At 46.1% G+C, this 14,187-nt stretch overlaps 1 protein-coding gene across 6 annotated transcripts in view; it reads right to left on the bottom strand.

Moving 5' to 3' along the window:
• PTPN13 (protein tyrosine phosphatase non-receptor type 13) overlaps positions 1 to 11,762 on the bottom strand; it is a 1,388,150-nt gene extending 1,376,388 nt beyond the window's left edge. For 3 of the 6 annotated variants that reach the window (XM_069630435.1, XM_069630437.1, XM_069630436.1), the window contains exon 1: positions 11,390 to 11,762. The gene's annotated coding sequence lies outside the window, so the exon portion shown is untranslated. The remainder of the gene's footprint in view (positions 1 to 11,389) is intronic. The other 3 variants (XM_069630439.1, XM_069630438.1, XM_069630440.1) reach the window with 1 other exon arrangement.
• Positions 11,763 to 14,187: the final 2,425 nt, after the last annotated feature.

Here is a 14,187-nt window from a genome sequence, read left to right as displayed (position 1 = left end):
GAGCTCATGCATTTTCCTTGCTCCGTGACGTCCTACTGCCTGGACTGATCGTTTTAGAAACCGAGCATACAGAAGATGCCGCAATGCTTCCATCTTTCCACATGATCATTCACATAGGAGCAAAATAAAAAAAATAAAATAAGAACGGTGACGACATGGCTAGCATGGCAATGGTGGCTTGCATCTAGTGGTGCTTAGTATTTGAAAAGCAAGCCCAATGTCTTTGTTCCACAAGGCGCGTTGGTCTTCTTTTTTCATGTCCTCTGCTTTCAGTGCCTCCAACACAGCGAAATACATTTTCTGTTGACAATTTTATGAACAATATGCCACAGTACATGCAAACCTCAAATTGCAAGGAGATATGCGATGTCGTCTTTTTCCTTTTCAGATGTGCATTTGATATTCACAGCAGGACCACTCTCACATAGGAGGCGGTGGCCTGTATGTATTTAGCCAGCCTGACCCAGGACACAGGCCTGCGAGGTTGGCATGACATGATATGATAGGCTATTTATAACGCGCTTACTACCCAGAGGTTTCTAAGTGCTGACCCGGGGATCGAACTGGTCTTGCTCCGTGTCGGCTTCCTTGTGGTATTGGCCTTGATTAATCAGCTTAAATATTTTTTTCGGATAAGATCCATAAAAGCAAATATACACAACATATATGTGATAAATGACATTTAATACTACAAATAGTAAAAACGAAGCACAATTAACTTTCCATGGTAGTCTTAATGCTTCAAATGACTAAGCGTCTGCACATGACTGCACAGTTGAAAGAAAAAAAAAAAAGCAGAATGACAAGAATTTTAAAAAATTACACATTTTAAGGGCAGGTATTATCGTCCGTTGATGATTAGGTTGGTAGTCACAACAGAAGATAAAAAGTGCATACCGGTTTCTTTATATTGTGGACAAAAGGAACACAAACACATGTCTTCCTTCGACCTGGACACCAAGTCTAATGTAGGGACAATGGGTAAAATATTAAATCTAAAATGGCGAGTCCCCACCATGCTGACTGGTCTAACGCCCATGTTAAATACCGTTCCAGACTGCCATGGTACATAGCATAAAACGCAATGCGTTCTGCTTCTTGAGAATTTCTAAGGTTTCTCTTTCTGCCTGGAAAAGATTCAGAAGTAACGGCTTGACCTGCATCCTCAGCAACGTCCAGACAGGGTTCCGATACCATTCGGAGCGATTGGCCAAGACTAGTGCATCTTCAGTGCACTTCAGCCATGTGATCTTTACGGAGTCTTCCCACAAGCAGATGTCAACCAGGATCATCTTGGTAAAATTAGGGATTTCTTCAAAAGGGACCGCCAACAAAGAATAGGTCTGCACTGAAAGCCATGTGCCACATACCATTGAATAAGTTCGAAGTGTGTTGCAAAATTGGCAGAGCATGTCAGAAGGAATAGATTGGTTTGAAAGTATCTTCAGCTTTTTAGAAGCTGCTCAGCGGTTCCAATCCCTGCACCTCACATCTATAAAGTGCCACACAACCGAGTTCTGCCCGATAAACATGGAGAATAATTGGTGCTGTTCTCTTAAAAGTTCAAAAGCTGAGTGAGTGCACCAAAGGCTTGTTCCACTGATGATGGGTTGTTAGTTCAAATGCTTAAAGACTCTTACATTTCCTATGATTGAACCCTCCAAGACAAAGTTCACGCGTTCTGCGGGGCGGGGAGGAATTATTCAGAAAGGAAGTTTGACAATGTCCTCTTTACCCCACCACCAACCTTTTTGCTTTGCTAGTATTAATTGGAAGATTTCAAGCGAGCATATCAGACTCTGATCTATTGATAAGACGTTGCAGGAGGCTGGTGTTCTGGCAATAAGAACAGCGTCAACTGAATAAGAAAGCAGAGGTACTGGCACCAAGGCTACTGAAGGAACCTTTAAGCCATTCTGCCCCAACTCTCTTCACTATGAGTTGGTGTTGACATTAACAAGAGGAGTATTTCCAACATGTACGCCGACGAACCCCTCTATTAATTGAACATTTTTCAGTACATTCCCCACCAAACCTTACCCTTCGAATTGCTATGTATTAATTGGATCAAATTCAGTAGGTCTATGTAAACATTCATATCTTTCAAAATACTCCATAACCTCTGCCTGTTGACAGTGTCAAATTCTGCGGTAAAGGTCCTTGGATGCCAAAGAAACAGCACAAGATTTAGCCATTAGGGACAGAGACTACCAACTTTATCCGCTTTGCCTGCATCTTCTCTGAAACCGCCCTGTTTGGGTGTGAAAGTATTGTTTGAGACCGCCCACTCTGCAAAAAAGTACTTTCCCAAAAGGTTTAGAAGCAGCATCGAGAAGAGAAATAGGCAAAGGGGTTTAGGTATATTTCTGTTCCCCTTCTTATATAATGGTCACACTAGCAAGATGGAATTTTACTAGTGCACCCTACAGAATTGAACAAATTGGCTGGCAACAGTACCCATATGCGTGGTTCATTTTTAAACAAGTCGATATGAATAACATCAGGGCTTGGATTCTTATTTGCTGTTTGCAAGTCTAAGGTCTTTTTTACCTCATCTAAAGAAAAAAACAGAGGTCTTTGCGTAGAAATTAACCATTATCACCAGTGTACCTGACAAATTATACATATCTGGCCAATAAGCCACCTGCTGGGAAGGAGGGCTGTGAATCTCTGATCTGTAATTGGCTGGCGACCAATGGCTTTGTACAACCAACTTCCTGAACTCTCTGAACACACTCATTTGCTCCTTCCTGAGCGGCATGCCAAACTCTTACGACCAGTCCACTTTAGTTTGTGTGCAGGTCTAGGGGAAGAAGGGGGGGGGGGTTAGGTCAGTGGTATGAGGTTTCTTTATTTAGTCAAGGAGCGCTGCTGTCAGCAACACTCACTTAGAATCTTATTGTACATAATGAATGTTCCAGGCACAGCAGTGGGTGAAAGTGGATAAGGGAGGTGCTGTACTGGGGGTCTTACACTTATACTTAAATAAATTAGACACAAACTCACCCCAATGTCTCTGGCTCGTATCTTAACATTGGCGATGAGGATGCTAAGGAGTTAGACCCTCACACATTCCGGCCGCTCCGACCAGCTGGGTGTACTCATGTGGCCAACGAGGGAAGGGCAGCAGGTGTGTGGACCACCTGCCATCCAGCGACGGTAGGTGCAGCACCCACCACCCGGCGTCTGTGCAAGCTGCGACAAAGTGAGGGATAACACCTGGCACCTGTGCGAGGTGCCACAAAGGGGGAGACAGCTGTAGCCATTGCACTTCATGCTGTGTAGCTGCTCCGCAATGCCAGGTGTATGTGGATGCGGCCTGTGAGGAAGTTGGTGGTGCTAGCCCCCCACCCCCTCTGTATCAAGGCAAATATTCCTTACCGGCCCAAGAGGAAAACTCTGGCGCCTTCTGTGATTTCTTTCATAAGTGGGCAACACGCATGCACGTTTTTGAGGATCCCCCTGCACCGATAAGAAAACAGTGTGCATGTGCGAAGAGCCCCAAAGGTGACTCCCAAGTGATCAGCGCAGTATGCCAGTATAAACATTAGTTAACCCCTACTTGCCCTCGGACCTGGCTGTCAAGCCATTAAATAAGGAACTAAGAGCGAAAGGGACACATTTCTTTGCCATAAACTTGCTAGGAGAAGATTATTCCCCCAAATTGAACATTTATTCATACTCTGGCACATGAAAAAAGGATTCCCTCCATACCCTCCAGAGATCGGTGCAAGTGGAAATGGCCATGCCAGGTGTGCCTGGTCCTTCCGTATTTATGGCATCTCCTGGTCCAGCCAAAGTAAAGTGGAAACAATGGAAAAAGAGGTTTATGCACCACAAAGACGGCATGTGGCAACTCTTATTCTAATGACAGAAAACTCTCCCTCTTAATGCCTTTCTTAGGATATGAGGGCCAGCGCATATTTGATACATTACCCCGTGCCAAATGATGGTGTAGGTGATAGTGCAAATGAACTGGGCAATGCGCCACTCAAGTTGGACATGCACTTTACCCCAAAACAAGCACCATTTTAGACCGGTACAACTTCAGAATCTGATCACAAGAGCAAGGAGAGTCTGTTGAGGAGTATGTGACGGCTCTAAGACACTTGGCTTTATCGTGCAAGTTCCTAGAGTCATTTGATGAACACATACGCAACCAATTCATGATCCACTGTAAGTGTAATAAGACCAGAGAGGAGTTGTGGTTGAAAGACGAGCCCACATTAGATGAAGAACTTATAATCACCAAGTGGGTTGAACAGTCTCTGGTGTGTGTTCCCGAATTGTCAGAAAAGGAGTGTGGAGAAACTAGAGTAGAAGTGTTGAATGTGGTGGACGCAACGTAGAAGACGAAAGTGAAGGAAAAGTCAGCAGTGAAAGGAAAACTATGATCTCATGAGCAACAAACCAAGAGGGTAAAAAAGAGAAGAACATGCACGGTTATGCTTTCGATGTGCCAGTAACTCTCACTTTGCTGGTTCTTTGGCATGTCCAGGAAGAAGAGTAACATGTGCAAAATGCAAATACGTGGACACTTCACCAAATTGCTGAAATAATTTCCAGTTTTACCAAAGAAAAGTGTTATACGTAAATGAAAAATAAGGGCATAGGTCCTCTGAGGAGGATGATGGAACATGCCTTGTGGAAAATGTTAGTTAACCTTGTTCATGGTGTTGATGAGGAAGAACCTGAACAACTGTATACAAGTGTGAAAGTGAATTAAAGAGGTCTCAATGATGGCAGATTCTGGTTCAAAGATAATCAATTATGTCTAGGGTGGTGTTGAGCACGATCAAACCACGGTACATCCAGGATAAAAGTGTATGTAACCAAGAAAGGAAGGACGCTCCTTGGATGGCGGGATCAAAATAGAAGATAAGATTAGATCCCCACACAGACGATCCCAACACAGACGATCAGGTTCTACATGTGGGACCCGCAGTGAATGAGAAATTCAGAAACCTATTCAGAAAAGGTGTGGGAAAAGTGTAGGGCATGCAACATCAAATTGTGCTAATAAGGGGAAGTGTTCGTGTTGCAGCCAAATTACGGTCTGTTCCTTTAGCATTAAGGCATGGAGGGAAGAAGAAATTGGATAATCTGTTGAGAATCGGCATTATTGAAAGGGCTGTTGGAGTAGAATGGACATCCCCTCTAGTAGTGGTTAAGAAATCATCTGTGAATTGCAGCTGTGTGTGGATTTGAGAGAATTGAACAGGTGTGCGATGATAGATCGACATCCATTACCCAACATGGCGGAAATGTTGAAAAGGGTGAGCATTTTCAAAATTAGACATGGCATCAGCTCATCAGGTTGAACTGGAGGAAGGATGTAGAAAGTTGACTGCTTTTATAACACACAAGGGAGTATTCTAATTTCGGAAGATGCCGTTTGGCCTTGTGTCTGCTTCTTCTGCATTTCAGAAAGTAATGGACAGGTTATTCAGAGGGATGAAAGGCGTTCTGCTTCCAAGAGGACGTACTAGTATGTGGCGAGTCTGAAAATGAACATGACAACATTTTAGAGGAGGTATTAAAGATTCTGGAAGGGAGAGGAATAACATTGAGGGAAGATAAGTGTAAATTTAAAGTGGATAAAGTCGAATATCTGGGTCATGATGTGCCTGTACATGGAGTGAAACCAAAAAGTAGTTTGGTCTGTGCCATAAAGGAGGTAGAAAGGCCAAAATCTAAAGGGGAACTATGTTCTTTTCTGGGAATAATTGAATTTTACCAGAAATTTGTAAACAATTATGCAGACAAAGTTGTCAAAATGAAAATTTTGCAAAATAAAAGGGTGGAGTTTTGTGTGGAATGGAAAATGCGAAGATGAGCTTAACTTGATAAAGGAAGAAGTTGACTTGGCACGACCTTTGGGCAGTTTTGATACTCATAGAGTGGGTGTTGGAACAGTTGATGCCAGTGAGAATGGCATCGGCACTGTACAGTCGCAGGTGAAATACTCAGAAGGGGAGGAGATAATTGCTCATGCCTCAAGTGGTTTGGGGGACCAGCAAATAACTATTCTGTTCTAGAATAAGAGGCCCCGGCATGTCAATGGGCTGTTAAAAATGTAGGCGTTTTTTGTGGGGCACTGACTTCCTACTGAGAATGGATCACAAGCCGCTCAATGCTATATTTGAGTATAAGGGGTTAGATAAAATGATCTAGGTGTGTGGCTAGTTGGGTCACAAGATTACAAAGCCACAGATTTTAAATGCAAGTTATACCAGGGAAAGAATCAAGGTTGGGTGAGTGTAATAAAAAGTGTAGGGAAGAGGTAAACAGGGATGATTTATCCAAGATGGTTTTTGTAAAGCATGAAGGAATCGTAAGGAAGGAGGCGTGGCTAGATGCCATGAATACAGATAGAGATCTCATGAGTGTCAAGGCATACATGGAATCAGTGTGGCCTAGAAAAGTGGAGTTACAACAGGGTGAAAAAGCGTTTGGGAGGTGCGTGAAGATTTGAGCATGGCTGATGGCATTGTGTTTCGGCAGGAACGGACTGTTGTTCCCGGAGCTATTGGAGAGAACATTGTTGATTTGGCACATAGTGGGCATGTTGGTGTGACAAGGACTAAGCCCATTTTAAGGAGTGAATACTGGTGGCCAGGTTTTGATAGGGACGTTGAAAGGAGACTGGCTGATTGCCTTCAGTGTATCAAAATGGGCAAAGGAGTGGAAGCCAGAGGACAACCCATTGTGGAGGTCAGCATTCCTTGTAAGTTGTGGTATGACATTGCATGGATATCTTAGGTCCAGTAGAGATTTGCTGTGGGCGTGGAAAGTACATTGTTTTAATGGTAGACTTGTTCTCGCGATGATCAGAATTTAAGATGGTGCATGGGATTTCTGGTGAGAGTATTGTTGAATTTGCTCAAGAAATGTTTGCGAGTGAAGGTATCCCAGGGAGCATTTTGACAGGTAACGGTACACAGTTTACGTGTGGTTGTTTTGTGGAATACATTAAGAGGTTTGGTAGAGAGAGAGAGAGAGAGAGAGAGAGAGAGTGAGAGTGAGAGAGAGACAATTAAGACTGGAGTGTGGCCACTTGGTGAGGATAAAGAAAGGTGTGGAGGAAGGGAGATGTATTGTGTTCAGACCCTGTCTGAGTGGTGGCCGTTCTCAAGGGTGCGGTGCACCCAAGTAGGAGTCAGGTGTGGAATATGAATAGGAATGCGGTGATGAAGAGGGTGTGTTGGATAAAAGGAGGGAGATGCGTTATGATGTTCTTTATTTAGTCAAGGAGTATTGCTGTCACCAACACTCTACTTGGAATGTTATTGTACTTAAGGAATGTTCCAGGCACTGTAGTTGGTGAAAGTGGATAACGGAGGTGCTGTGCCAGGGGTCTTATGCTGTTATACTTAAATAAATAAGACACAAGCTCACCCCAACGTCGCTGGCTCGTATCTTAAGCTGCATTTTCAAAAGCGATCCTTTTCAGCAGATAACAGCTTTCTTTGTCGAAGATTGTAAGGTAAGATGGACTGGAGCTGTGGAGGGAAACTGAGCTTGGAATGAGGTCATTGGCATTATTCGATTGGCATGCGTGTTCTGACCAGTGGAGTTGTACTGAGAAGGCTGACGGGAGGCGATTTGGGGACAGCCTGAGGTACTGGTCTAGATGACTGGCCTGCAGGTACTGTCAGCAGGTCTTCTCTTTGGAGGTTGGTTGAACCACGCGCCACCATACTTCAAGTATGTGGATACGTGCAGTGGGAAATGAGAGCAGAATACATACGAGACTGTGCTGGTAGAACTGCTACTGTTGGCTGGCTACTGGTCCAACAATAGCTGAACTTGAAGAGCGTACAGAATACCGTGGGGGAGAGAAAGGCAGATAAAGTACTACCATCAAGCTAAAGAGTAGCTTACCTTCATGAACCCCAGTTTTAAAGATGGGCCAAGAATACTGGAATCTGTACCTGCGACTTACGCACACATGCTGCAGTTGTGTTAAGTCAATCAGCCGTCTTAATACTATCTTGAACATGTTGGCAAAACGTAGGCATTCAAGAAAATTGTGATTTCTGCAAGAGATACTGTCCGAAAAACCCTAGTCCAGGGTTGGACGGGACCAAAAATATATGCCCGAACACCAGCAAGGAAAGAGGCCAATAATCACAACCTATGCATTACTTTTCACTGCAAGCGGAGTGGTACTTGGGAATACATTTTGGGCCAAATCTGCAGCATTTTAAAAACCATTGGATCAGTAACATTGGTCAAAAGTAAACTACTAGTTCCACAGCATAGTAAGTAACTCAGTCCCCCGGTGGGATTTTGGAGCATGTTGTTGCAGGAGGGACAGCGAAATAAACACACAATTAAAGAAATACCTGAAGGGAAGGAGTCTGCCTTCTAAAGATGTACAGCCAGCCCCCGACTGCTGAAGGATAACTCTAGATCTGCATATATGACGTGTAGTTTGTCATCCCTTTATTGGGAGTGTGTTATCAAACAGGCAGAAGGGCCAGTGTGCATTACGTGCTCAGAAGCGTTGCAGGCTGGAGTCACTGCCACAGACCGTTCACATGCAAACATGGGTTTTTCTGATGTTTCCAAAATGCCCTTTGATTTTATGAAAAGCATCAAGTAGTTACATTGGTTCCAATTGTCCTTGTCCCCTTTCTTGCAGAGCCCCCCTAAGTGATTTCCGGGCAGGGAATGGATAGGTACAAGTTATCAGAGGACAGACAGCCAGGGAGCTGAAACCCTAAATGAGCACTTAAGCAGAGCCATTAAGCACACCGGGCCTGGGCCTTTATTTACATAATTAAGGTTTTTTTGTTGCTTATATCCCGTTTCAGAGAGATTTACAGGGAGCAGATTATTTAAAAAGCAACCACGAGGGAGTTTTATTTACAGTATGCAGACAGGACCACCAAGACCATGCTGGGGACCCCAAAGTACATGTGTGAGGGCCTCATACTGTATCATTTGGGCAGGTGGCCCTTACCCAAGTCACCTGCACATCCTTTAGGCCACGCCCATCACAATTTGGCACCGCCCCATTTCCACAGGTTCCCTCCCCCGCCACTCTATTTCGTATCGCCCCTTAAAGCAGCGGGGATAGGACAAGGCAGCTCTGGCATCTTATTAGGGACACTAATGTTGGCAGAGTATTTGCTCTGGCATCTGTACCCGCATCGAGAGCGAGTGGGGAATCGAACGACAAGCTTATTTCCACAAGTGCACCACATCGGAATTAAAACATTAACTCTCATCCTCTGAAACCCAAGTGTTGCTTAAAGAAACATTGTATTTTTAAATAATTAATAAACAAACGTTGTGGTGGAAGGGATACCAATGAAAGGTTATCCGTTCTGTTTTTTTCTTTTTTGGAGGGCGGGGGGGGGGGGGGGTTTACCTGGTGCGATGGCTAACAGTGTACTTAAAAATACAACCCCTTCAAACTACTTGCTTGAAACTCTGCCACACATAGCCAGTAAATCCCGCCTTGCCGCCGCGGAGGGCTGCCGATTGTCCCGACATTTTAATGATTGCCTAAGCCGAGCTGTCTGAGCGCGCGGCCCAATCTGCAGTGATTTGTGAGCGATTTCTCACGGCCCAGCTGACACCAAACTGGATCTGCAGACCCCGCCCCGAAAGCGCCGCCCGATTGCCCCACATTGGCCACAAACAGAGAAAAGTCCGGAGGCGGGCAGGCGGGAGGCAGCGCTCCGGCTGAAGTCACATCGTCTGCCGAAGCCGTGCCGGCAATTACAAGAAAAACACAGTGCGGTTGGGAGAGGTGCTCTGACCTGCGTCGGCAGGGCGCCTTGCACAATACAGGAAAAGCCAATCCAGTCCACTGCTCGGATTTCATGAACCTTGCGTTTTTTTCTGCTCAAATGTTCCTGTCATCACAACCCCAGACGTCTCCTAATTGCTAACGGAGCTGGTCTTTTACTATTTGCTTGGCTAGGAGTGCCCCTTCCGAGATACACGCGGGACGGAGCCATTGCACTTATAATGAGAACAAGTTCACCATTTCGCAGTGTGCAAAGAACGGGCAGGACCGGGATGCTCGGCTCTAAAAGCCACAGCCTCCCGTTTAGCTGGCGAACTCCATACATATTTTAAAGTCCACAATTAATGTCATTATACACAACAGCCATAAGATATTTCACTAAAATGCACCCTCCCTTTGTATCTCCCCTCCTTAGGGGGGCCACGGCTACTCGCGTAAAGTATTGTGCAACTTTGTAACCATGGGCTGTGTAGAATTGGGTCCCCTTTATAGTCTACAAGAGGAGCATTTGAATTTCGTCTTTTGCTTAATAGCAGCGTGTTGGTGATACACCCAAGCCTCTTAGGGCAATAATGCCGACATTCCAGCAGGCTGTGTAGTCCCCCGACTGGGGATGGACCCTTCCCACACACAATGTAAACGCAGTGACTTACTGGAAGTGTGACTTATCTCTCGCGGTGTTCTGCGCACCATTGGACGGAATCGCAAATAAACAACGACTGGCCTGCAATTGCTCCGAATTCTAGGATATTTTCAACTAAAATACTTTTATTGGGCACATTGGCTACAATCTTTGCCCTTCAAAAATCCTACTTGCCTGTGGAACTTCTAGTCTTTCTTTTCTTGTGTATACATTAAAAACACATGCATCACCCCCTCGTCACAGTCATTGCTTCGTGAAGGAGCGGATATCCTAACCTAAACGAAGCAGTGTGTGACGAGGAAGAGTAGGACTCGGAGTAATAAAGATTACCATAAGTAATCGGGGCATTCTGCCTTACACTTGCTAGCCGATGACCTCAGCCGCCCTGCACAACTCACCCGACCAGATTAATAAACGCGCTAACAAGAAGAACGACATAATACATGGTATGCATGCATCTTCAACTCCAGGCACAGGCTCAGAACTCCCCAAGGGGCTAGAAAGCGGACGGAAAGCAAGGACACGATAAAGATGTGCCCTCTCCCTTACGCTCCCCATAACCATTTCCAGAACGCTCTCAGAAAATTACAAACAGGCTGTGCGCTCCCGCTCCCCAGTCTGCAGGCACAGCCCATTCGAGCGTCTGGGCAGCCTTCTCCATCCCGTGTGTGTACACACGGCACCCGGCGCTGCGCAGTGGTCCACAGCTCGTCGCTGCTGAGCGAGTGCGGGAGGGGACTTGTTGTTGGACGCCACTTGCACCAAACTTCCTGAAGACCCTTTGTAACTACTGTAGCAGAAGCAAGGATGCACAGAGCCCGAATTAGCCGTATATTTTCTCCTACTTACGTTTTGCACGAGGGTCAGACACCACAACCCCTTCTATCCCCCCTAGCAAACGTGTCTATGTTCAGTGTTGTGCAATAGAGAGGGCAGGGGTGTTAGTTGGCTAACTTGCTCGGGCAGGCGGGCTGCACACTCACCGGACTCTGCGGAGGGACGACGTCCTCCTCTCCGAGCTCGGGAAGCCGGGCTGCTTCACGCCCCTTCACCGAGGAGGGTGGCAGCGCTGCCAACTGAAGAACTTTCAACCGAGGAGGCTCCGGGGGGAGGCGACAGGCAGGACGGCAGCATCCCCTCCCCCGGCACCGACAAGGCAGAGCATCCTCCAGCCCTGCACTGTCTGCTTCCAAAAAGACAAGGGCGCCCGACGAGTCCCGAAGGATAAAAAGTCCACCAGAACCAGCCAACGAAAGCGTCTCCGCGTCCTCACTCTGCAGCGCGAGTGGCCCGGCTTCTCCTCAGTCCCAGGTTGTTGTCAGCGTGGTTCAGGTCTCTGCCTCTCCTCCTCTCCCTGACTCATCCATCCCCCCCTCCCGCACCTCACCTCCGCCTCCTCCCGCTCCTGCAAAATGGCGATACGAGACGGCCCGCGTAGCTGGCTCAGCACCGCCACCCGCCGTCTGCAGCTGGGGCTCTGCAACACGCTCCGATGCTTCTTTCAACGGGCTTCAGTTTTGATTACTGTGCTTTACTACCGTGTCATGGTCCATTAAGTGGAAAATCAGGGTTTGACCTCCTTAACTCTGAAGGATAACCACGCTCTCTCTCTACTCTGAATATGGGCCTGAGACTACGCGTATTTATTACCCTGAAGTGCACAGTGGCAGCACTTTTCAGCACGGTGAAAGACTTGTAGGACCCTGATGCAAGTAGTAGTATTGAGACATGCCACAACAGCCACCCATTAGCCATCACGAAGAGTTCCCTGCCAGTTCAGAAACATAGGAGCAAAGCATTGTGGGTATGCAAATTAGCCCAAATACAAACCGTTACATGTCTTTGTTTTAGAGGGCAGTCCTAATAACACATAGCTTTTTTTTTAGCCTCATGACCATTCTCAAGGCTACAGCAAACTGAATACAAATGCCACCTTTATTATGGCTCATCAGTGCTGTATAGTCTGATCTCCCTCTTCCTTCTTCTCAATTATTGGCGGCGTGGGCGGACCCACGCAGGCGCTTCCCCATCCTGAAGGATGATGTGCTACCATGTGCTGATGCATTGGGGCATGTGTACCAAACACTAGCAAAGTTATGGTGGGGTTAAAAAAGGTGTGAAAAATCCTTTTATCTGAAATGTGAAATTCGAATAAGCCATCTGAACCAAGTCAAACGTGCCACCCGGAAGCATTCACTGACAGTTCACCTACATTTTATAGCTACATGAGCAGACCCTTGTTGGTATGCAAATTAGCCCAAATGCAAGTCTTCTTGCTCCAGAAAATGTTGCCTTACAGGGAAGCAACTTTTTCAACACAATACAGGCAGTTCTCAAGGCTGCATACCACTGCACACTGGTGTCACACTTATTAGGGACCATCTGTGCAGTGAGAGTCAGTCTTGTGGTGGAGGACACTGATGCAATTCTCTCATTGCTTCCATGCGTTTGTTCTTAATGGGACACTATCAGTTCTCCTCAAGACTGTTTTTAGTTGTTTTCAACATATAGCCTTTTTCACATTTTGGATTGTAGCGAATAGGTCATTTGTGAATCACTTGCTTCAGTTGTAGAGCTGTTGGTGTAAACATAGAGCACTTTAATTTCTAGTCCCTTTATTTCAGAATCAATATTCCCAGAGGTGCACTGAAAAGAGAATATTTGGGGAATTAATCACTGTGGTTTTTCAAGATGGCAGATTATTAATTATTGTTTAGCCCACTTCTGCCCAATAATTGATTGGGTAGTTTCCAGAACAGTGGCCTGTTGGGAAATGGTGCATACGTTAACTGAGAATGCGGGTGGTGGGTCAGCATGACTGTTAAATTTCTTTGCATCATGCGTAACACCTAAAGCCACTCCAGATTTTCCCATTCAGTGCTGGGTTTATAGACCCATACTTGCAATATGAAAAAGTTACAGCATGCAATGGGAAAAAACAAGTTACAAAGGACTGTGGGAGCCCTTCTACTGAGAACGAACATGGGTCAAATACCCTGTTCTATGGAATTTCTTCCACTCAGGAGGGCCTACAACCACGTTTTAGCTCACGGCATCCTTCATAGAGGAGAAATATCGATTTGCATATCAGTCTTTGTCCCACCCACAAGGGCAGTTCAGCACCAAACTGCCAGGCAAATCTCCACTGAACAAGAGTACCATCAGCAACCCCAGACACATGTTTCGGCCTACTCAGGCCCCATCAGTGAGGTTTGTAACAATGGGAAGAACCAAACTTGGTTCGAGGTGTCTTGCATGGCAGAGAGTAACTTGGCTGGTATGGGTCGGGAAGTGGCAGCGACTTGATGGCTAAGGTAAGGAGGGGGGCTTTAAAAGTAGGTTGGGATTTGATGGTGTGGGAATGGCAAATTGGGGAAGACAGTCAGGGTGGAAACGAAGTGGGACCTTGTGGTAGGCGAGGGGGTCCCCTGTAGAAGACAAGGGAGATGAGGAGGTTAGGGTGGGGAGTTAGGGGTGGGCGAGGGAACAGGAGCTGCAGGTTGTGCCCAGCATTAGGGGAGAGACAGGAGGTGGAGTGGGGGAGAAGCTGTTTCTCACTGCACTGGAAGAATCGAGCCCAGGAAAATGGACTTGAGCAAACCCAGCCTGCACAAAACATCATGGAACCGTAGTAATACTGCTGAAACGCACAACCAGTCCATGGCCCAATTTGCAGGTTAATTACCTCCCGTTCTCACCACAGTCCTTAGAGAGCTTTGCCACTGGGGAACACCCCAGCTATTTCTTGTGCTTATGATTTTGTGTCTCATGCTGGGATTGC

This window comes from Ambystoma mexicanum, chromosome 6q (genome assembly GCF_040938575.1).
Source record: "Ambystoma mexicanum isolate Mex_15411 chromosome 6q, UKY_AmexF1_1, whole genome shotgun sequence".
NCBI lineage: Eukaryota > Metazoa > Chordata > Amphibia > Caudata > Ambystomatidae > Ambystoma > Ambystoma mexicanum.
The sequence above is the reverse complement of the archived record's forward strand: the minus strand, read 5'-3'. Positions and strand labels throughout refer to the sequence as shown.